Below are 23,442 nucleotides of genomic sequence, written 5' to 3'. Positions count from 1 at the left end.
GTATGCTTATCCCACTGGAGACATACTGGTTTAATGTTGCTGTTGGGCTCCCATCAAATCACAGAATCCATGTGACATATAGTACTAAGTACGCTTACTGAGGAAGACATTTGGCACCCAGCAAAGTCAGGTGGGCTACCTAAGATACCAGTGAGGCTTCAGTGGCACTGGCGACCTTAAAATAATAACCCTGATCTTATGACGATGGATCCCAAGAATGGTTTGAAGCAGGGAATGGTCACTCAAGGACCAGATACAGCTTCCCAAAGCATTTCCATCACCAAATTTCCGCCTGTATGGGGTGCATGCGATGTTGGCCATACTCAGGGTACATCCACTGAAATGAATGGACATGACTCACTTGGATCAATTATTTTAATAGGTCTGCTCTGATTTGGTCTTAGTTGGATACATTCCCATTGGTTTAGCTCAGTGACTTCTGTTTGATTCATACCATAAGCCCCTTCATTCCATTCTAACATGGAATTCATGTGACATTAATTCTAATTAGTTTTAAGAAAGAAAGAAAGAAAGAAAGAAAGAAAGAAAGAAAGAAAGAAATGTTTTTCAGTTGGCGTGCGCGCGCACACACACACATTGTTATTATACCTTTACATTAATTTCAAATTTATTTAAGAAAATCATCTGAGTTTCTGTTTTCATTCATGATAGGCATTTCAATGTATATTTTAGTATGTTCAAATCAGGGTTGTGTAGATAATTCTGTTTCTAATTTGTGTCGATTTCATTTGTATCTGTAAGTAACTTCCAGCATTGTTCTGATTTTTGTTGCTGTTTAAAACCACACGCACCCAAATTGCATTATTTTCAACACATGTTTCCTCAAAAAGATGCATTTTTGTATGCATCTTAAGCTAAAACATATGTGGTGGATTCATCAAAGTCATTGCAATTGTGCAATGAAACTCTGCTTCCACACACACCAAATCTGCTCCACTAGGATCAGACAGCAGGTTCACCTTGTATCCTGAAATGACTTCTGGTCAAAGTTGGGAACCATAGGGTTGCTATTAGCAGATGTTGGCTTTAATCATATGCCACAGCACGCGCCCTTTTAATGAAATGATGTGAGTGCTGGCAAGGAACACAGCAACAGACAACATAGAGGATGAACATCTGCCTCAGTAGCTACTCAACACCTGTCATTCTTAAGTGGTGCCTCATTGTCCAGGCAGGGCCAAATGGAACTTGAGAAAAAGAGCTTGCAATGGAGACGTCTTCATTCACTCATTGACCTAATTAGATCTTAGATCTGGGATACCTGCTGCCCTCCAGAGTATTGGACACCATTGGTCATTCAGGCTGTTCCCTGCTTCTTATCTAAGTGGCCCATAAGACCATTGGGTCAGGAGTCTGAAATTACTTATCTGCACCATTGCATCCATCAGTACCGTCCACCCTAAAGATGGGGAACCTGTGTCCTTCTAGACATTGTTGGACTCCCAATTCTTATCAAACTTCACCACTGGCCTTGCCGACTGGTGTTGATGGTATCTGCAGTTCAACTATATATGAAGGGACACAGGTTCCCGACCCCTAAAACAAATAACTCCGTCCTTCCATAAGACCATTCAGACTCTAGAGTCACTTTCCTGGACCACTGCCTCCATAAGTACAGTACTGTTTACTCAGATGATGAGGAAACTGTGGCCTTCCAGAGGTTGGAAACATTGACAAAAAATAATAATTCTTGAGCATTTGGCTATATCACAAAGCACATCTCACTGGTTAAACACACATTTGGCCACAAAATAGTTGCAGCTTTTTATTGCATGCCCCGGCAGAGACCCCCGACCCCAAGAGCCACCCGGAAGAAATGAATGGTTCATGCCAATGTGTTATGGGATTAAATTGGCCACAGCTTTATTTAAACCTTCAGATGAAGGAAGACCTTTGTTTAGGCATTGGGCGTGTATCCCTCCCAGTCCCTGCCGGGGATCTGGGGCACATCAGGGTAATCTGGTCTGTCTGGGAAGTGGGCGGCTCTGGAAGACGTTTGTTTATGCAGCGCCCACCCCCATTTTATTGCAATACTGGGGAGACCACTGACAACCTTTCAGCATATGGCCAGTGACTCCCCTCCGACTCAGCTGCCTGAACACTCTCAGACACTCCCAACAGAGAGCATTCCACTCTCACTCCTCCCCTTTTAACTACGCAAAGAGCTCTGCCTCCCCCTGCCACAGATAGGTTCATTAGAACTGAGTTTGGTGGGAACCTCAAAGGGCTGTAACTTGGGGACATGGACCAGGAACTTCTGCCGTTGTCTCAGGAAACGGGGTGCTGCTCGCAGCCACGCAAAGGGTGCCCTCCGGCTGATGGGAGAGCGGTCATTACAGCGGGTCCCTTCCAACTCTACAATTCTATGATTCTATGGTTATTTTAAAGTCAGACATGAAATTAGTGTGTGTTTAGCATAAATCATATTTCTTATGGGAAACCTATGACCCCTGGAAATAATTGGTAGGGAGTCAACTTTTTTTTCTAGAAATAAAATCCTCAGGCTCTGGATGGAGGTTAGAAGCTCATCTGACGCCCATTCATTTGTTCATCTCAACATAATCCTTTTCAAAGCAATTCTATAAATGACTCCTTTGGACAGGAGGGAGAATGACAGGGTTAACTACTGTTGAATATCTTTAATCACATACATTTAAAGATGAAGGATGTCCACACAGTCAAGCATGCACGCTGGATGATGGTGCGGTAGAGGCCAACCATTGAGGATTAAGGGAGACGTCAGCATTCTTGAGTCATGCCTCATTGCTGGGGGAAGGTTCTACAGAGCCATATAAAAAGGCCCACCCCCAGCAGTTCTTCACACAATCACTGGATCCAAAACTCACGCAAACTCCTCCTGCTGAACAAGGTAAGTCCCATTCCAGAGTTTGTTCATTGTTGTTGCTTTCTTGACCACAGGGGAGCTAAGGTCTCCTCTGATCCTGCAAAGGCACTATTTCACACCGCTGATTTTATGCTTGGGAATCATTCTGGGCCTCTTGCCACATTATGGGCAGACTATCCCAGGGTTTAGGTAAGGTAAAAAGGTAAAGGACCCCTGGATGGTTGTTGTTGTTTAGTCGTTGTGACCCCATGGACCTAGAGCACACCAGGCCCTCCTGTCTTCCACTGCCTCCCGTAGTTTGGTCAAACTCATGCTGGTAGCTTCAAGAACACTGTCCCACCATCTCTGTCATCCCCTTCTCCTTGTGCCCTCAATCAGGGTCTTTTCCAGGGAGTCTTCTCCTCATGAGGTGGCCAAAATATTGGCACCTCAGCTTCAGGATCTGTCCTTCAAGTGAGCACTCAGGGCTGATTTCCTTAAGAAATGGTTGGACTTAACCTGGATGGTTAAGTCCAATCAAAGGTGACTATGGGGTTGCGGCGCTCATCTCGCTTTCAGGCCAAGGGAGCCGGCGTTTGCCCACAGACAGTTTTCTGGGTCATGTGGCCAGCAGGAATAAACCACTTCTGGTGGAACAGAACACTGTGGTGAAAACCAGAGTGCACAGAAATGCCATTTACCTTCCCGTCGCAACGGTACCTTTTTATCTACTTGCACTGGCATGCTTTTGAACTGCTAGGTTGGCAGGAGCTGGAACAGAGCAATGGGAGCTCACCGCATCACAGAGATTCAAACTGCTGACCTTCTGATCGGCAAGCCCAAGAGGCTCAGAGTTGATCGGAGCCCAAGAGGCACCCGCGTCCAAGGGTTTATGACAAAGCAGCATTCCAGACTCTGTCTATCCCATATTATTTCTCAAGTAAAACCTTGTAGATGTAAAGCCACAGAGACTTCAGATCTAAACTTCACTAAGAGCACTGCTGAGCATAGAAACATTAAGTGCAAATCCCATTTTTGCCAGTCTCCACAATGCAGGGCACTGACATGTAGATAGTTTAATGTGTCTGAGGATGATGTGGTTGGTTCAAGGGCAATGTCTTCTTCCCTTTCAGCGCTGCCTTCCTTCCCCACTGCAAATATGTCGTGCTGTTCCAAGTGTGGCTGCTCTCCCTGCTGCTGCAAGCCGTCCTGCTGTTCCCCTTGCTGTTCCTGCTCCCCCTGCTGCGGCTGCTCCCCTTGCTGCTGCGGTCAGTCTTGCTGCAGTGGCTGCTGTGGAGGACAGTCCTCCTGCTGCTGCTCCCCTTGCTGCTGCTGTTCCCCCTGCTGTGGTTCCGGGTGCTGTGGGTCTTCCTGCTGTGGTTCCACATGCTGCTTCCCCAAGCAATGCAGGTGCTGAAGGATGCCAAGGGATGCTCTGAAGGCAAGCAGGTATTAATGGCTTGCGGTCCAGAGCCACCACCATTACCAACACTATCAGCACGACAGCACTGGTTTCAGTGACCTATGGTTGACTCCTTGCTGAGCTCAGTGTCTCAACTCTGTAACTTCCTCCCTCCCCCCATAAGTTGTAGATTCCTCTCTTCTTTCTTTACCCTTCACAATGAAATTCTCCAAGGATGCATGCCTGTTAGGTATTTCTAACGGTGTCCTCATGACCACCTCAAGGAGTGGGATGCTCACTTTTCTGTCTCTTCTCTTCTCCTTCCTAACTCCTCTATTGTTGTAGCATGTACTTGCCCGTATGACAATGAATAAAATGGTAAACTATCATACATAGTCTTATTTTAATTTGTTGCATGCATACAAATTTCCATGTGATGGCCTGGGAATCTGATTCAGAGGCTGAACCTGAGGAATCCCAGCCTGCACAAGAGTCCCCGCCTCCAGGGCCAGTTGAGCCGGGGCTGGGGCTTGAACCTGAAGGGCCCTCACCTGTGCCGGATCCTCAGGAGCAGACACCAGCTGAATCTGCTCTGGCTCCAGAGGTGATCAAGGACCCATTGCCTGCAGGTGCTCCTCTCCCAGCCCTGTCAGGGGAAGCTCAGGTTGCCTCTGGGTCCAGTAACCCTCCAGCCTCTCCTGAGCTGCAGAGGCTCAGGGCAGAGAGGCGGAGGGAACTAAGTTCTCACAGGAGGAGTGCTCGCCTCCAGGCCAGGAGAGGCGAGTCACCTGTGGACCGGGGCCGTCCTATGCCTCAGAGGAGATAAAGGCCAGCCCACCCAGTCCCAGGTTGCGGGAGCAACATTGTTGGTTACCTGTTCCTGTCCTGCTTTCTGCCAGAGTTCCTGACCATGCCCGACTCCCTGCCTTGGACCCCGCTTCAGCCTCGGACCAGACGCAGACCACGCGGCACAGTAACCACCCCCCAGGACCAGCACACTCCAAGAGTGCTGCTGCAAACTCATGTGCAAAAACTATTGTGTATTAAGGTGGAGAAGAAAGTGAAATACAGTGGTACCTTGGTTTACAAACTTAATCCGTTCCAGAAGTCCATTCTTAAACCAAAGTGTTCTTAAACCAAGGTGTGCTTTCCCATAGCAGCGGGGGACTCAATTTACAAATGGAACACACTCAACAGGAAGCGGAACATGTTCTGCTTCCAAGGCAAAGTTCACAAACCAAAACACCTACTTCCAGGTTTGCAGCGTTCTTAATCCAAGTTGTTCATAAACTAGACTGTTCTTAAACCAAGGTACCACTGTATTTGGATAACAAATAAGAATGCTAATCTGATTCAGAACAATTAAGTGGTTGTGTGGAATAAGATTAGACAAGGTATGGATACATGGGGGAGGATGAAACTCTCTTTATTGGGTAGGATTTTGGTAGTAAAAATGAAGGGTGGGGAGACCTTCCAAAAGTTCAATGTGCATAAGGAGCGCATGCTTTGGATGCAAGCCATACCAATTTCAATGTATTGCATATTCAACTTGAGGGATCCAGGACCTGAGTTCTTGAAGAGCTGCTCCAAGCTGACATAAATGATGATGAAGGTCTAATGGACAAACAATATGAATGTGCTGCGAAGGAGCTTTGTATGCTCTTTCACACTTATGATATATATTGAAGGTCCTAAGGCCGGATGGGGATTCCTGCTCTGCTCTCTGCAGGTTCAGAACCTTAGGGTCAGGAAGGCAGAAAGAAGGAGGAGCGTTTGGCTCAACTGAGGGTGGGTGCAAGTGGTTGGTGTTGAAAATAAAACTGGTTGGCTTATAGGTTGTATGTCTGTATATATGTATGTAGCAGAGTTATAAAGCTTGAAATCAGGAGCTTCTTGGAAGTACTCCCATCACGTTTTCCCACATAAATTGCATTGCTTAAAAAGGTAAAATAAAATACTCCTATTTGTAAAATTGACAACGACTTTAACAATCTGTTACTAATTCCCTTATATCTTCAAACCTCCTTAGTTTTAAATCCTGATCTGTTTAATTTAATAATTCTTTATAATTTGCCCAATCATTTCTCATATTCCTTTTTTTTTTTACCAATATAGTGTACCTCGGGTTACATACGCTTCAGGTTACATACTCCGCTAACCCAGAAATAGTGCTTCAGGTTAAGAACTTTGCTTCAGGATGAGAACAGAAATCGTGCTCTGGCGGTGCGGTGGCAGAAGGAGGCCCCATTAGCTAAAGTGGTGCTTCAGGTTAAGAACAGTTTCAGGTTAAGAACAGACCTCCAGAACGACTTAAGTACTTAACCTGAGGTACCACTGTACTGCTTCAAGTGGAGAGAGCCACCATGGTATTTTGTGTTCCAATAAATTTTTGTGTTTATCCCATACCTCATACACCGGTTTCCTTGTAACATGGTTCGGAAAGACTTTATGAACTTTAACCTTGTCATACCACAAATAAGCGTGCCCATTGGGTGTAAATTTATGACTAAGAGATGAATGACTCAGATTGGCCAGGGCTTATTGGGCTATATCCAATATTAACTTTACTCAGAGATCTATGACTAACTTTGGATCATTAAAAATCCAAAGGCTTTACTTTGTGTAGAACAGAGTTGAATGTGACCCACTGGTTCCCTAGATCATTTGGTTGAATCTAGAGGGCTGTAGGGCCCTCAGGAATGGGAAATATTCAGTGGCTGGTCAGCCCTGTGCATATTTATGGGCATGGAATCAGAGGTGTAGTGTCAGGTTTGGTAAGTGTCTCCCAAACAAGACAGTCGGGTATGTGTCTCTGCCAGGGTCCTACTCAAGTGTAGGCAGCACTCCTGACATGTTTGAGATCTGTTACCTCTAGTTGGCAGGCCACAATTCCTCCATAAAAACATTATCTTTCCAAATGGAATCCAACCATAACCAGCCCTACTCACAAGCCTCCACTGATGTTTTTATCTAGAGGGAACATTTCTCAGAACTCTAAAATGCTTCTTCTTTGCTTCAGTTGAGGATAGAAATGTGTCGGGGATGTGGCTGAATAGAACACCTGGGAAGAGTCAGACTCTGGAGATGAAGGACTGACAGTACAAAGGGAGCCAGAGTCTGACTCCGGAAGCGAGAGATTGTAGCAGGAGTGGGTTAGTTTGGCCCCCCTTTATCAAGACTCGGAGAGCTCACAGGCAGAGGGAGGGGAGGAGATAGACAATATTGAGGGGGTTGCTATGCAACCAGGAGGGAAACAGTGTTTGGAGGAATTGTCATTTGATAGCATGGCAGGGGAGTTCACCCACCTTCTCCTCGAACCAGAAGAACTGAAAGGGTTAAGATGCAATGGAAGTACAAAAAAGGAAGGACTGGATTTTGGTGCCCTACATGTTGCGACAGGGGTGGAGAATCAGAGTGACCAACTCTTAGCTAATGGCAGCAGGCCCAAAGCTGCTCTCTGGATGTAAATTGTAAATAAACGTACATAAAACTGCCAGAGACTCATTAATTCTTATCAGAGCTTGCTTGCCTGCCTGAGATCAGTGTTTGTGTGGATATGTGTAGAAATCAGCCTCCTGAATATAGATAACATTTGCATCCAATGTTCTGCTCACTTTTGCTTCTGAGGCTGTCCACGTAACCTCGGAGATTTTGCTCAAAAGAGAATGAAGACCCCTTGGTCGCAACCCTCTGCATTATTTCATGGAGCTACTGCAATTTCCCACATATCGAGGTGAAAGAAGGCAAGAAGATGACATAGATGCTTTGGGATTTTTATTACTTGCTGTGAATTCGGTTAGATTTTGTATCCACAGAGGAGCAATTCAAAGAGAAGAAAGGAAAGAGAGATAATCCTATGATAAAGAGAACTCATGTGGCATGCCTCCTTAAAGGACAACAAAGGAAAGAGAAGATGAGAAGAATTTAGGGTTCAACAAGGAGGCAGGTGCAAATGTAACACTTAGGCACTGGTGGATTCGAGGCATCAGGCAGTGCTGATGAGGCATCAGGTCTCAAGACTGAATTTCTTCAGCACCAGCCTCCTTGCCTAGGGTAGCAGCAAGAGGAACCGCCACTGCTGCAGCCACCTTGGCTAGGGTAGCAGCAAGACGAACTGCCACTGCTGGAGCCTCCTTGCCTAGGGCAGCAGCAAGAGGAACCGCCACTGCTGGAGCCTCCTTGCCTAGGGCAGCAGCAAGACGAACTGCCACTGCTGGAGCCGCCTTGCCTAGGGCAGCAGCAAGACAAACCACCACTGCTGGAGCCTCCTTGCCTAGGGCAGCAGCAAGAGGAACTGCCACTGCTGGAGCCTCCTTGCCTAGGGCAGCAGCAAGACGAACCGCCACTGCTGGAGCCACTACTACCAGAACCACAGCAGGGGCAGCAGCAACAGGGGCAGCAGCAGGGGCAGCAGCAACAGGGGCAGCAGAAGGGGCAGCAAGGACAACAGCAGCAGCAAGGACAATAGCTGCAGCAGCAGGGGGAGCAACCACAACAGGAGCAGCACGACATCTTAGCAACGGAGAAGGAAGGCGGAGCTGAAAGAAATCAAGGGATTCCCCATTAAGCAAACAGAACATCCTCAGGCATATTGGAAACACATTAGATACACGTTCTGCATTAGGAAGACCAATAGAGACATGATTTTCAAATATTGCCCTCCCATCTCAGCGAACCTAGAAGTGCGTTTTTTGTTATTACACTTTTGGTTGGGTTCTTTTTTTATTTTTATTTTTATTGATACACCAAAAAAGAAAAAGACAAGACAAAAAATACAAACAAAACAGTGATAAAGACAATCTTAGTTACAAATCAATAAAGCAAAAAGCGGTCCTTGGAATATAGACCCGACCTCCCATCCATTCCTTATTTCAATTATCTATTATTTGTTGCCAATACACGGTTTGTCTTAAATTAATTATTGATTGATCTTAGATTTCAGATCTTTCTTAAATCTACTACTAAAGTTATTCAAACACTGCAACAGAGCTTAAGCTACTGTAGTTGTTTTTCAAATAAACTTTGAAGACTTCCCGTTTTGAGATAAATTCCTGTTTTGATTTGTTCCTTATTTTTTCTGATAAACTATCTAACTTCACTTTTGCTTGGGTTCAATATTATCCTGGCTACGTTATCTCTACCTTTCTACTTGATTGTTCGCAGGCAATCTAGAGCATTGTAGCTTTATTTGTTCAATTTTTATTTATTAAATTTGTATACCCCCTTCATCTGAAGACGACAGGGTGGTTCACAGCATAAAAATACAAAATGGGGGGGGGGGAAATACATAACAAAACAGAAACAATCAAATAACTTCCATGCAACAAACCTGTTTAAGAGGCCATAAAATGTTTAATCAGCCAAAGGCCTGGCTACAGAGAAACGTTTTCGCCTGGTCCCTTAAGATATGTAATGAAGGCATCAGGCAAGTCTCTCAACAGAGAGCATCCCACAACTGGGCAACCAACTCAGAAAAGGACCGTTCTTGTGTTGTCATCCTCCAGATACCTCTTGGAGGGGGAACACAAAGAAGGACCTCCGATCATGATTGCAGGGTCTGAGTCAGTTCAAATTGGGGCCGGTGGTGCAGTGCCAGATTTACGTATAAATTAAACAAGCTATCGCTTAGGGCCCTGCTCTCTTGCCCGCCCCCCCCCCAAAAAAAATTAAAGGAATGAACAACTGGATGTACATTTCCAAAATATAAGATAAAAAAACAAATAAAATAAAACCTACATGCAGCAACAGTGTTTTGTGTTGTGTAGGCTCCTATGATGTAAGTAATGGGCCTCGCCTGATAACCTGCTTCCTAAAATATCACTGGTTTGCTCCTTTCTATATATAGGGTGCCTATATTCTGCATGGACTGGTTGCATGGCAACACATGCAAATGGGTTTAGATACCTATTAGGTCCATAAATTACCATATAGCATATATTCAACACAAAAAACAGCGACAGCTGGACATATAAAGGGCCCCATTACCTGCAGTAGCTTAGGGCCTCATCAAACCTAAATCCGGCCCTGAGGTGGTCTTTGAGGTGCTGCAGTCCTGAGACATTTAAAGGTTTAAAGCCAGCACTTTGAACTGGACCCAGAAACTAACTGGTAGTCAGTGCAGTTCGGCCAGGATTGATGTAATATACTCAAACCACCTTGCTCCGGTGAGGAGCCTGATGTAAGTCTTGGGTTAGATTTGGAATCTGTACAATTATGCTTCCCTCTAGCAACATCTCCTCAAAGGGCAAAATATCAAGATATCAAAATATAAAGGACACTGATAATAGTCAGGCTGTGCAAAAGCAGAGTTGCAAGAATACTACCTCAATAACTTTTGTTTCCCCTCAAATAAGGACACAGCAGAAATGAACAAAACTGGAATGGGGCTTACCTGTAGCAGAGTTTGTTGTGATTATCGGATCCAACAAGTGAGTGAATAACTCCTGGATTGCAGATCTTTTATAGAGATCTGTGCATCCTTTCCCAAGTGATGAGGCACCGCGCAAGAATGACGAGGTCTCCAAATATTGTCCTCCACAACACCATCATCCGGTGCGTAATCCTGGACTGTGTTCCTACCCTTCATTTTTGAGTGTATGTGATTAAAGCTATTTTGCAGTAACTAACACTGTGATTCTCCATCCTGTCCAAAGGGGGCATTTATAGGGCAGCCTTAAAGAGCAATTATGTCGAGATGAATGGAGTTTGTATGCATTTGTCCCTGAGATCCAGAGCCTAAGGATTTTTTGTTTTGTTTTGTTTAAGATTATGACCTTATTTTTTTACTATCCTCCGTAGCATAATAAAGCACTTGGGATGATGACTCCAGGCCAATCTTGTTTAAGGTTTACCTCTTTTTTTCTTCATAATTTGTGGAGGTAGAGCAAAAGGAAGGGTCTCTGAAGTTCAGTGTGAGTTCTGATGTGAGGGGAGATTCTTTTTTTAAGTGACGCATAGGAGGTTGATGGCGTATGGTGACAGCACAATTTTTCTCAGCAATTCAAGAACAGGGAACCACATGACTGTGGGGCTAATTAGGTTAAGTATGTGTTCCAATTCAGCCCATGGGGCCTTCTCCCCCCACCAACTGCACCCACCTGCCCCACACATGATCTCAAAATCAAGAGGAAGCATAGCTGTCAAAACAAAATCAGAAGCCTTGGGGTTTACATTGGTTCCTAGGCCAGAGTTGCTTGAGATAATCTTGGTTCATCTGATGAGTGATGACAGCAAGCCTGTGGTACATAAGCTGATCGATGATTCATGCAGGGATGCCAACTTGAATAAAATATTGGGGGGGGGGTGTAAGCCCTGCCTTGCATAATCAATCACATGACATGGTGCTTGGACACCATTTGAATGGCAAAGCACATCAACTTTTGGGGGGCGGCCCCCTCAAATGTTTTATTGGGAGCCTGAAGACCTCTAGGAGTTGGAGCCTATGGATTCAAGAACGGAAGGATATATAATAATAATAATAATAATAATAATAATAATAATAATAATAATTTATTATTTATACCCCGCCCATCTGGCTGGGCCTCCCCAGCCACTCTGGGCGGCTTCCATAAAAACCAAAAATATCAGTTGGAATGCCCTCTGTTTCTCTATTTTTCTAATCTTATGTTCATTTCCACATCTCTCTCTTTAAAATAAGTTCTCATGAACCTTAATCAGTGAATTTCTCTCCATAAACACAAATCTGCAAATTCCTTTTATTAATATGATGGTCTCTCTCTCTCTCTCTCTCTCTCTCTCTCTCTCTCTCTCTCTCTTTCTCCCCCCTCCCAGATTACTATATCCATTCCTATCCACACATTTCTTAACAGGAGAAATGCACTGCAAGACTCAGAGAAATGTGAATTTCAAGGGACGGCTGCATTTTGATTCACGTACCCTTTGAGAAGGAGCAGTTTTGCCTTTAAATCTGCATTTAAACTTCATTATTCCTGTTCTGCACACACTTCTCTGTCCTTCATCATAACAAAAGAATAGGCATTTTTTGGACCCTTAAGTGGATTCTAGTTGTTCCTTGGCAAGAGAGACTTGATGTCATCTGATAAGCAATGACAGCAAGCCTGAGATACAGTGGACTCTGAAGCAAGGATGGCTGACTGTCAACTTCAAATTCTCTCCAGATTAAAAAAAAATTCTAATCTTATTTCCAGTTCTCCACATTCCTACATCAGTTAGTTTCTTTTTTCTTTTATTTAAGTTCTTGGTGAATTCATCATCAAATTTATCCTAATATTCACATTTTGGGGAAAGAATCCCTCACTAATACAATTATTTTTGTATGTTATTTTTTACTAATAGGCACATTTTAATGAAAACTTTAGCCTTGTATGTGCATTTTTCGTACATGTTTATTTACTGGAACACTGCACTGCAACATTCAGAGAGGAACACATTTTGAAGAGCGGCTGTGTTTCAATTCACATATTGCTTCCTGAAGGGAAGCCATTTGATAGCTTTCCCTTTAAATGTGAACTGAATTAAATTTCTCCCCCGTTGCCCACCCCTCTCTATCCTATTATGTATTAGATAGATAATTTATTACGGTCAAAGACCAGCTCACATAACATAACACAATAAAAACAGCATTCAAAAAGATGAAATATACCATCGGAGCAGATTGCCTCAATAGCTCATGAGTTAAAATTGAGATATAGATATACACCCGTACAACTGAGATTTGGGGTACCATAAAAAATTGACCCTGAAGCACCCCAAAGAGCGACTTCAGCATTTCCCTAGTAAGCTACTTTATTCTAGAGGATGATCTGGGCCTACAAATCTGGGCGCAGAATCTGGCTAACAGCCAGGTCGTCTTGTGATCTTTGCCTAAGAGGAGAGAATTAAGTTTAGACTTGTCTGAAAGATTGGTGAGCCTCTTCAGCAAAGGATCAATGATGTCTCTACGGATCTCAACATAAAAAGGATATATGTTTGGGGCTTCCTATTTCCCCTAATGGGCAGGCGCAAAGTCTCTGTGCATACAGGCCTCTTCTATAGGAGCCTTCCAGAACCCGTGAGGGCAAGACAGAGCTTCTAGCAAGAGTAACAGCCCTTCTTGCATTTCTGGATGTGAGGAAATAGAGATATGCTGCTGGAGCGGCTACGTATCTCCTGTTTTCTATGATTTTATAATCAGGGACCCTTGTACAGTCCTGTTGTCTCTCTATGTCCATGATTCTTTGCCTGACCTCAGATCTAGCTTATCCTATTACGTATTTATTTATGACTGGAGAAGCATTAGATAAAAACCAGCATATATGCTGCTCCCCATGCGGCTAAACATTCATGTATGAGATCTATGTCTGAGTGCTCTGTGGCTGGTTCACAGGCAAGATCTTGCTTTCCTTCAGCTCTGCCTTTCCTCCCCATCACAAAGATGCCATGCTGTTCCAGGTATGGCTGCTCTCCCTGTTACTGTGGTGGCTGCTGCAAGCAGCAGTCCCCCCCTGCTGTGGTTCTGGTTATTGTGGCTGCTCCAAATGCTGCTATCCCGAGTAATGCAAGTGCTGAAGAACCCCAAGGGAAGCTCTCAGTGCAAACAGGGAGCTGGCAGCTTGACAAATTACCCCACACCACCACCTCCACCATCAGTGCTTGCTGACTTCTGACACTCATTAATTTCCCAAGTTCATTGCCTTAAGCATTGCATCTGCCTCCTTTGATGAACAGCAAATTCTTCTCACCTTCTCCTTAGTTCCCTTTGATGTGCTTGAGAAGGAGAATTGCTTGTCATGCATCTGAAAGGCTCATCATTTTGGAAGATGCAACACTCTCTCTTGCCTTTCATGTGTTTGAGTACCTCTCTTGTTTTCTAAAAGTATAGATAGCAAATATATATAAAAAAATCCAAACCACAGTGCTCAGTCTTGTTGTATTCCTCTACTGTAAGATGGAGGTAGGTAATATAAATCAATGAATGAATAATATTATTTTCATGTGGAAAGTAACACCATCAAGCACTGGCTTCCAAAAGGCTGTCAGGCTGGGAAAGGCCAATAGCCAAATCCTTGGCTAGTGACCTTTCATTGCGCATAAAATAATAAGAAAGTATTCTAGGTCAGTGGCAGAGCACATGATGTCCCAGGTTCATGCTCCAGAAACTCTGCTTGGATGATTCCATGATTGCATGGAAGACATCTTAGCAGGGAAGAAGTCCCTCCATCTGATATCTTGGAGAGCTACTCTTGGAGAGCTGTGAGAGACTCCATGGGTTCCACTGCTTACCCAACATTCAGTTTCCTCAACTGAAGACTGTTAATTGAATTGAATTGGAGACTATGGTGTCTTTAGATCATATGGCTTTATTTACACATGTATACTACCTCAGCCCCTTCATGGATCACTACCTTGTCATGGCGAAGGGGCTTGAATAACTCAGAGGGTGCAGGGCCACCTAAGACGGACAGGTAATAGCCGAGAGTTTAGACTAAATGTGATCCACCTGGAGAAGGAACTGGCAAACTACTCCAGTATTTTGCCAAGAAAACTCAATGGACATAAAAAAGGAGAAGCTTTGAGAAGAAAGTGAGAGTTTCCAAGACATGCTGTGGTTCATGGGGTCACGGAGGGTTGAACATGACTAAGACGACTAAACAACAACTACTACTACCTCAGCATGGGACTGCGGGGCACAGAGCATTAACACTCCATAGGTCTTGTCTCTCTATCATCTTGATTCTTCTGGGATAGTTTATTCACCTTTGGTCCCCACCCCGCACTCAGCTCCCATTTATGTCTCCTAGAAGCTGTCAGTGTGTGACAGCAGCCACACTCCATGAATGTCGAAGATTGGCCAGCTAAACCAGGTGAGTGTATCCAATGAGGCTTAAACCCTCAGTGAGTTAGGGACTTCTCCTGCATGCAGAAACAGGCTCTGGCACATTGAGGGGGCCCAATGGACAAGAAGGCAGTTTTTGTATGTCCTCTGGAGAGAAGTGTTGGGCAGATGGGGTTCTCCAACCTGAAAGGTAGCCCATCTAGGAGAAGATAAGCCACATGACCTGTGCAAGAGCACAGCTGCCCCAAACTGGATGGACAGTTAAGGGGTATGTGTTACGTTTACAATGCATGTGCTCTGCCACTGGGCTACAGCCCTTACTCAATACTGTATGTGCAAATGGATATACGCAAAGGGAGAGAAATTGAAATTGGCGTATCTTCCTATCTCTTGATCATAATCTAGTCCACCGCACCGTAGCCTTGTTGCCATCAGTAATCTGCTGATCTGAGATGACTTCAAGGCTCTCTTGCCCAGGGTCAACTGGAACTCCCCTAAGGCTTCTGATTGTGCTTTGGCAGGTGCATTTTGACCTGACTCTGGCGTCATGTGTGCAACACATATGTGTGATTGGAGAGAAAGGCCCCTCGAGCTGAATTGGAACCCATAGTTGATCTAATTCGGCCCATGGCCCAGTGGTTCTCCACTCTGGAATGACAGAGAAAAATGTTGCTGTCACAATGAGTAATCAACTTCCTATGCATTACTTTAAAAACAAAACAAAACAAAAAAACCACACACCCAAAAACCCAGGAGATCACCCCAGTTTCAGAGACCTCTCTTTTTGCTCCATCCCCACAAATCATAAGGAAAATACTAAAGGCTTTTACAAGATTGGCTTTAAATCATTATAAAAAGTACTTTTTATATATCTTACATAGGGCAATAAAGCAAAAAATGTAATAATCTTATAAAACAAAACCCTTAGGCTCTGTCTCTCAGGGAGAAATGCACATGGCGTCTGTTATCCTCAACATAATTGGGTTTTTTTTTAAAAAAACCTCACACACTATAAATGTTTGTGTTTTACCATGTTTTTTGATGCTGTGAACTGCACTGGGATCTACAGATGAAGAGTGGTCTGCAAATTTAAATAATAAATAATAAAGCCCCCCCCCTTTGGGACAGGATGGAGAATTACAGTGCTACTACTGCACAATAACTTTAATAACATACATTCCGAAATGAAGGATATGAACACAATCAAGGATTATGCACCGGATGATGTTGTTGTGGAGGACAGCACATGAAGACCTCGTCATTCTTGTGTTGTGCCTCATCACTTGGGAAAGGATGCACAGATCTCTATAAAAAGACCGCAATCCAGGAGTCCTTCACTCATTCATTGGATCCAACATCCACAACAAACTCTGCTACTGAATAAGGTGAGCTCTGTTCCAGTGCTTATTCCTTCTGGGTCTGTCCTTGTTTGTAGGGAAGTGAAGGTCTCAAGGAGGTACTCTTGCAACTCTGGTTTTGCATTTGCACTGCCTTTCTGTTTATCTCCTTCTTGGTAAGAAATATTACCAAATATTACCAATATTATCTTACACAGGGCATTGTAACATCCAGCCACCTAAGGAGATGAGGCTGGAGGAAAGCCTAATTGTATAGATGCAAATTCTGATCTCTCTTGAATGCAAAGGATCTAATGTCTCAAGAAGGTCTTTTGGACACACATTGTTTTATCCAAAATGTGCATTTATTCACACAAATTGAGCCTACCTTAAGGCTTGGATTCTTTCAGCTATTAGGACTGGAAAAATGCTGAATATTGTCTTGCGAAGAATCTAAAGTAGTGCATTTTTTTTTTCCTGACCAAGCATGCCATTTGATGTATTATAGGACTTTATGGGCTCAGAGACAAATCCTCTCAGATACACTACGCTGAGATCTAATGAAGTATCAAAAGAAGCTCTGATGAGTTCTCTTTAAACATTACATTACTTGGTGCTATGTGTAGTGAAGATACATCTCAGATCAGTCTAAAGTGATAATACTGGAATATTACTCACCCTTTAAACACTTACATTCATGAGAGAACCAGCATGGTCTGTGGCTCTTGGCAGACAGTAGAGTTCACAAAAGACCTGCTGTGTTATTGCTGAAATGGCTCTGGGCAGTCAGTCTGAGCAAAGATTGACGCCCAGCGCTCTGGATTGTCACGGGCAATCAAGTAAAAGGGCAGAGGTGCACAGGGCAATATCACAGCTAAGCCGAATTGCAACATGAGCAATCAAAATGCACTTGTAGGCTCACCGGGAATGAAAACATGTCTCTGCTGGTCTTCCTAAAGCAGGGCATGCATCTCATGTGCTTTTTAATACGCCTGAGGATGTTGCGGTTGCTTAATGGGAAACCCCTTGATTTCTTTCAGCTCCGCCTTCCCTCTTCGTTGCCAAGATGCCGTGCTCCTCCAATTGCTGCTGCTGTCCCTGCTCCTGCAAGTGCTGCTGCTGTCCTTGCTGCTGCAAGTGCTGCAGCAGCCCATGCTGTTGCTGCTGCCCATGCTGCTGTGGCTCGCCCTGCTGTGGTTCTGGTTCCAGCGGTTCCAGTGGTTCCAGTGGCTCTTGCAGTTCCAGTGGCTCTTGCGGTTCCAGCGGCTCTTGCGGCGGCTCTCGTGGATCTTGTGGATCTTGCTGTTCTTGCAGTTCCCAGGGCTCTGGTGGCTCCGGATCCAGTTGCTGCTATCCCAAGCAATGCTGGTGCTGAGGAACCTCTGAAGTGTTGAGCGCTGCTATCTCCTCTGCTGGCCGACGTCTTCGATTCACCCATCTTTGTGCCTTACGTTCGCACCTGCCTCCACTGATCAGGCCTGGTTTCTTCTCACATCCTCTTTATTCCACTCCGTCGTCCTTCCAGGAGGCATGCCTGTTGTGTAATCTTTCTCATATTTGGTGGATGGGATGATCTCCTTTTCTCCTTTCCTCTCTTCGAATAGCTGTGGATACAAAATCTAAATGTATACATGGAAACTAATAAAAAAATCAAAAGCATATACATCGTCTTCTTGCCTTCTTTCACCTCAATATGTGGGAGATTGCAGTAGCCCCATCAGTTAAAGCAGAAGTTTGGGACCTTGGCAGCTTCCTTCTCTTCTAGGCAAAATTCCTGAGGTCCTGTGCCAGTAAAGGTAAAGGTAAAGGGACCCCTGACCATTAGGTCCAGTCGTGGCCGACTCTGGGGTTGCAGCGCTCATCTTGCTTTATTGGCCGAGGGAGCCGGCGTACAGCTTCCGGGTCATGTGGCCAGCATGACTAAGCTGCTTCTGGCGAGCCAGAGCAGTGCACAGAAACGTCGTTTACCTTCCTGCCAGAGCGGTACCTATTTATCTACTTGCACTTTGACGTGCTTTCAAACTGCTAGGTTGGCAGGAGCAGGGACCGAGCAACAGGAGCTCACCCCGTTGCGGGGATTCGAACCGCCGACCTTCTGATCAGCAAGTCCTAGGCTCTGTGGTTTAACCCACAGTGCCACCTGTGTCCCTATACATAGACATATATAAATATGTATATAAAGCATTTATATGTATAAAACATTTATATGTATATAAAGCATATACATCGTCTTCTTGCCTTCTTTCACCTCAATATGTTGGAGATTGCAGTAGCCCCATCAGTTAAAGCAGTTAAAGCGGCAGTAGTGGGCACTTAATTCAATTCAGTGGAATGCTTTCCTCAGGTAAGCTCACCTGATGCCTTCATTACATATCTTTAGAAACCAGAGGGGGTGGAAATCCTCTTCTCCCAGGCCTTTGGCTAATTAAACAATATATGGTCTTTTAAACTGTAGAAGGGGTTGGTTGGTTGGTTGGGTTTTTTGGATACTATGTTGCATATCCTTGTGTTTTTCTATTGTAAATCATTCCATGATCCTCAGATGAAGGGTGGTACTGTATAGAAATAATAAAAGCAAGAGCAATAGCAGCAACAACAACAACAACCTCTATACATATCCACACACCCTTTCTCTATCCTCCATTGAGGTATGATCAGAGTTCAAGAAAACATTCCACCCATGCGAAAACATCAATTGTGGGTTGAAAGGGGTATCTCTTGGGGGAAGAGGCTGTTTGGGTGGAGGAATTGTGAGGAGAGACTCCTGGTGTCCAACTAGAGAGGCCTAGATCAGCCTTTCTCAACCTGTGGCTCCCCAGATGTTGTTGAACTACAACTCCCATCACCCCAGCTAGCAAGGTCAGAGCTCGGGGATAATGGGAGTTGTAGTCCAACAACATCTGGGGACCCACAGGTTGAGAACCGCTGGCCTAGATGGTGTGACATTATCCATCTAGGTTCACCAGTGCTAACAGATCTCAAGCCCTGATATCTCCAACTGAAGGACATGTACCCTGCTTGAGTCTTTTGTGGAATACCACTTACCTCCATCTGTGCATATTGGAGAAATGACAAAGCTCTGTGGGTGAGTACATCCATGGCACACAATAGGCTAGCATGTAGGTATGGACTGCATGCAAAACAAATGTGTTGGCTGTACACACTGAGCTATAGCAGCTCCCTTCCATTTGCCCCACATTAAGGGAAGAAATAAACCAAGTCTATGGTTCACTATTTTATTGGTCGTCATGCAGTTACATTCTACAACAGCAGAAGAATTAGAAGCGAAGCAGAGAGAGTAAATAGAGAGTCACACACATTGATATGGTCAAGTTGGCATTATTTGAAATGCCTTGTTAGAGATGGGTCGTGAGAGAACATGCAAGTGAATCAAACAGAGAAGACAAGAGGAAGACAGAAGTTAGGATGTAATAAGGAAGTTATAGAAAGAGAATTTGAGAATTCAGCAAGTTGAGTGCAAGGAGTCAACCAGCAGCCCTTGAACCCGGAGCTCATGTGTGGCAAGATGATTCCTTGGACCATCAGTTGTAGACTCCTGTTTGCATGGAAGGCTTCCATTGAGGTTTTTCAACACTTGCACTGCTTAGGATAGCAACCACAGCAGGAAGAGCCGCAGCAACCAGAACTGCAACAGGGGGAACAGCAGCACTGCTTGCAACAGCAGGGGGAGCAGCAACACTGCTTGCAACAGCCGCAGCCGCAGCAGGGGGAAGAGCAACACTGCTTGCAACAGCCGCAGCCGCAGCAGGGGGAAGAGCAACACTGCTTGCAACAGCCACAACTGCAGCAGGGGGAACAGCAACACTGCTTGCAACAGCAGGGGGAGCAGCCACACTTGGAACAGCAAGACATCTTTGAGTTGGAGGTGGAGAAGTGTGTTGGAGCTTCGGGAAATTAAGAGATTCACTGTTAACTGAGCACTGCATATTCAGACCTCTTAAATAACCCTTACGTTCTGCACTAAGGGAACCCGTGTAGATAATGTTTCTCCATTTGGTGAGCCTACATATGCCTTTCCACTACATTACGTGAAGATTCACATGCAATATCTCAGCAAAAAGCCAACTTCCTGACAGTTTTAATCAAGTGATCTGTCTGGACTAGAATCTGGATTCCTGTTTCACTATAAAATATTGGAACATTGCTGGGCTACCTGATCAAGACCTTAGTTCCCCTGCCGTCTGTTTTAATGACTAACAGACGAGAATGCTTCCCAGGTTTTTAAAAATCTTTAACTTTATCTCTCTCTCTCTCTCTCTCTCTCTCTCTCTCTCTCTCTCTCTCTCACTCTCTCATTAAGTTTTCTGCTTTACAATTTAAAATACTCATTTTACATCCTTAAGATATCAATGACTTCCATTCTTCTCTTTCCATGGTTCATTTTGCATATCATAAATCCCTGCACATTTTACAAAAACTGCACCATCCATTGTTGCATCCATCATAACTTATTTACACTGTTGAATTTAGCTTAATGCTGCCAACGTTTTCAGCTGGACACAATTATTTCCCATATATTCAATAAACGTTTTCCAACCTTCTTTAAACGTATGCTCTTCTTGTTCTCTTATTCTATATGTTAAGTCTGCAAGTTGTGCATATTATCTTCTTTGGTTGGGACCTCACTCGTTTTCCATTTTTGAGCTAACAAAACACCAGCCACAGTAGTAGCATGTGTAAATAACCTTTTTTGACACCTGCAAATTTCAGTCTGAATTATCCTCAACAGAAAGGACTCCGGTTTGGGGAGGGGGGAGTACTTTTAAACTTTTTTTTTTCAATTCATTATGGATCATTTCCCAATACTCTTTTATCCTAAACAGCCTCGGTCCAGTATATTTGAAGGAGTGTCTCCACCCCCATCGTTCTACCTGGACACTGAGGTCCAGCTCTGAGGGCCTTCTGGCGGTTCCGTCACTGCCAGAAGCCAAGTTACAGGGAACCAGGCAGAGGGCCTTCTCGGTAGTGGCGCCCTCCCTGTGGAACACCCTCCCTCCAGATGTCAAAGAGAACAACTACCAGACTTTTAGAAGACATCTGAAGACAGCCCTGTTTAGGGAAGCTTTTAATGTTTGATGTATTACAGCATTTTAATATTTTTCTGGAAGCCGCCCAGAGTGGCTGGGGAAGCCCAGCCAGATGGGCGGAGTATAAATAATAAATTATTACTATTATTATTATTATTATTATTATTATTATTATTATTATTACCCTTTTACAAGTCCACCATAAAATCTTTAACTTTGGACCATTGCAGTTCCTCTGAGTGAGAATATGCGAGGCAAGGTGCTCAGACCTTAAACTCCGAAAGAATCCAGGCCAATTTGGGGTGCTGCTAGCTGAACTACCTGCTCAAGACATTAGCTCCCTTGCAATTGAGAACACAGTAAGTGCAAACAAACATTAGAACTGAACTTACCTTGGTCAGTGGTAGGAATGCAGGTGTGGATATTGGATGCAGCGAGTGAGTGAAGAGTTTCAGGGTGGTGGACCTTTTATATATCAGTGGGTGCCATTCCACAAGCAATGAGGCACTGCTCAAAAATGGCAAGGTTTTCATTAACCCGTGACGCTGACCTCTGCCACGCACCAAACATCCTGCATGTGATCCCTGACTGTCTTCGTAACCTTCATTTTGAAAAGGGATATGATTAAAACTATGTTTTGGGAACACTGTAATTCCCGGCCATTATTAAAGGGGCACTTATGGGATTGCTTTATAAACAATTAGGCTGAGTTGAATGGGATTATCTTGTTTTGATCCAAGGCCTTTTATTACTGGGGGGGGGGGGAGGGACCTCCTGTAGCCACGTAGTGCCCCTGCCCCACACCGAAGCCAAGTGGGGCCATGCAGTACCGCACAGGGGGGAGCCCTGTTGGCATACAACCAAGGAAGCGGGGGCAATTGGCAGGCCCCCAGATGGCTCTATCGCACCAGCCGGTGTACTGGACGAACTCCAGTCCTTGGTGCAACATGAATCAGCGACCCGAACTTCCAAAGCTAGGGCACGCTCTAATCAGCAGAGATAACGCTATGCAACAGAAGTGGCAGGAGAGGCTGTTTGAGCATATTTACAAGCAGTTTATTCAGCATACATCAGGACATAAGGAAAACATGTCTGATCCCTTTCGTGTCCAAAAGCAAGACAGCAAAAGCTATACACAAAACGGAAGTTCCCAGCAAGCTGTGCTGGAGTGTAAACAGGCATGTGGCATGCAACAATCCACACGTCTGTTCTTAAGGTGGAACGGAGTACCCCAACATGCCTGGCAAGGCAACATAGTACTTGGCTGACATGAACCAGGTACCCCACGCTGGTGCCCCCATTATGACATGGCCCTGTGTTCCTCTCCTCGAGTGTTGGTTCTTCTGACACCAGGAGACAAGTGCTGGGCCACACTGCAATGGGGGTTCTTGCTGGGGCCATGTGCTTCACACCATCTTCAAAAATCTGCACCTGAGGCCACGGCCCCTGACATCCTATGGCCTTCTCACATTTCCCCAGGCTCAACATACCTGACATTTGTTTAGGGACAGAACTAGCCAAACCGTATAGAAATATATTTGTGTATGCGACTACCACGGCAAGAATGTGTTTTTGTTTTTTTGTTTTTTTGCCCCAAAATGGAAAGAAGTCCCGGAGAAAGAAGAATGGATACAAAAATTTATGGAATAGGCAGAAATGGTGAAACTTACCAGAAAAAAAGAAAAGAAATCAGGATAGCAAACTTTTTATACAAGAATGGAAACGGCTTATTGAATATTGACAAACGAATTGTAACAGATAAGAACATTGGCAGGATTATTGTAATAACCTGCAGTTTTATAAGAGTATACTATAAGAGTATAGGACTGCTCCTCTTTCTTTTGTAGGTGTTTTAAAGGCCATTCTGACCTAGTGGCTTTGAGAGGGGTCCTACCATGTGGGGATGCTGTCAGAGATCCTAGAATGGAGATTCAACAAAGTGAACACATACTCCAGTTCTATCATACTTTATGATGTAATAATAATAATAATAATAATAATAATAATAATAATAA

The 23,442-nt window shown here is 44.4% G+C and overlaps 3 long non-coding RNA genes across 3 annotated transcripts; 2 read left to right on the top strand and 1 right to left on the bottom strand.

Annotated features, from left to right (window-relative positions):
- The first annotated feature begins 2,853 nt into the window (after window positions 1-2,853).
- On the top strand, window positions 2,854-4,636 carry LOC310750947. Its single transcript, XR_014542357.1, has 2 exons — window positions 2,854-2,890; window positions 3,979-4,636. It is a non-coding gene; the product is annotated as an uncharacterized lncRNA (long non-coding RNA).
- A 3,370-nt stretch (window positions 4,637-8,006) lies between these two features.
- Window positions 8,007-10,723, bottom strand: LOC310751619. Its single transcript, XR_014542635.1, has 2 exons — window positions 10,639-10,723; window positions 8,007-8,785 (listed from the first exon to the last, which is right to left on the bottom strand). It is a non-coding gene; the product is annotated as an uncharacterized lncRNA (long non-coding RNA).
- A 5,457-nt stretch (window positions 10,724-16,180) lies between these two features.
- Window positions 16,181-18,040, top strand: LOC310751545. The gene is made up of 2 exons (XR_014542605.1): window positions 16,181-16,427; window positions 17,420-18,040. It is a non-coding gene; the product is annotated as an uncharacterized lncRNA (long non-coding RNA).
- The last annotated feature ends 5,402 nt before the right edge of the window (window positions 18,041-23,442 follow it).

Source organism: Podarcis filfolensis (assembly GCF_964270895.1).
Source record: "Podarcis filfolensis genome assembly, chromosome: 16".
Classification (NCBI taxonomy): domain Eukaryota; kingdom Metazoa; phylum Chordata; class Lepidosauria; order Squamata; family Lacertidae; genus Podarcis; species Podarcis filfolensis.
Note: the sequence above shows the minus strand (reverse complement) of the source record. Positions and strands in the feature narration are given on the sequence as shown.